This window comes from Habropoda laboriosa, unplaced genomic scaffold (assembly GCF_001263275.1).
Source record: "Habropoda laboriosa isolate 0110345459 unplaced genomic scaffold, ASM126327v1 scaffold40, whole genome shotgun sequence".
In the NCBI taxonomy this organism is placed as follows: domain Eukaryota; kingdom Metazoa; phylum Arthropoda; class Insecta; order Hymenoptera; family Apidae; genus Habropoda; species Habropoda laboriosa.
The window spans coordinates 514,628-515,479 of NW_017100231.1; the positions used below are offsets into that span (position 1 = coordinate 514,628).

The following is an 852-nucleotide window of genomic DNA, read 5'->3' on the forward strand; positions in this document are numbered from 1 at the left end:
TTGCAAATTTAATTATATTTATTTTTTAAGTATTATTTAAAAGTAAATAAATTAGTATATTCTAATGTATATACTTTGTCATGTCTCTGAATGCATATAAATAGTTTTTATCTCTAAATTATGTGAAAGTTTTCATCATTTACATTAATATTCCTCTTCAAGGAAACAACAAAAGTTTCATATATTACTGCATGTAATTGTTACATATAATATTTTTGTAAAATGTTTTAAGCATTTGATGCATACAAAGATAAAAACTGATTAAATATTCTTAGCACTATTAATGTGTTGATTATATTCTTTCAACAAGTTATATATTCAATCATTTTTAATATATTAGGTAAGTTTCACATTCAAACATTTGTTATGCAAAATAAGTCTTTTTCCAAATAGTGAAATGAAGATTGCTGTCCTGCTTGTTTTCTTATAGTGATGTCAATGCATGTGTGTGGACATGGGACACATACATACATTTGCATTCATTTCTAAATGAGGAATGTGTCTTAGTAATGTCAATAATCTCGCATTTTATCTTCTGTTTCAATACTAACATCATACATGATTTTACAATGTTTATACTAATTAATAGAAATCAAATTGTTAGATTATTCAAGGCACAATAATGTTCACTTTAGTATTTAGTACTAAAGTAGTTACAATAAGCTTATTACTGTATTAATAAGTCACATATTTTCTCTTTACACCATGAACAAATGTGTGTATTTCTTGATACATAAATGTATTTGTAATAAAGTAATTTAAAGTTATATTTTCAAAAGTATTTTCTGTTTCTCAAAAATTATTGAATAACTTATTAATATTGCATATGCTAGTAAGAATATCCAAGTTCTT

General features: G+C 23.5%; 1 protein-coding gene across 1 annotated transcript in view; it reads left to right on the forward strand.

The window, feature by feature from the left end:
- Positions 1-852, forward strand: part of LOC108571528 (rho GTPase-activating protein 26-like) — an 8,720-nt gene that overhangs the window by 1,474 nt on the left and 6,394 nt on the right. The window lies entirely within an intron of this gene.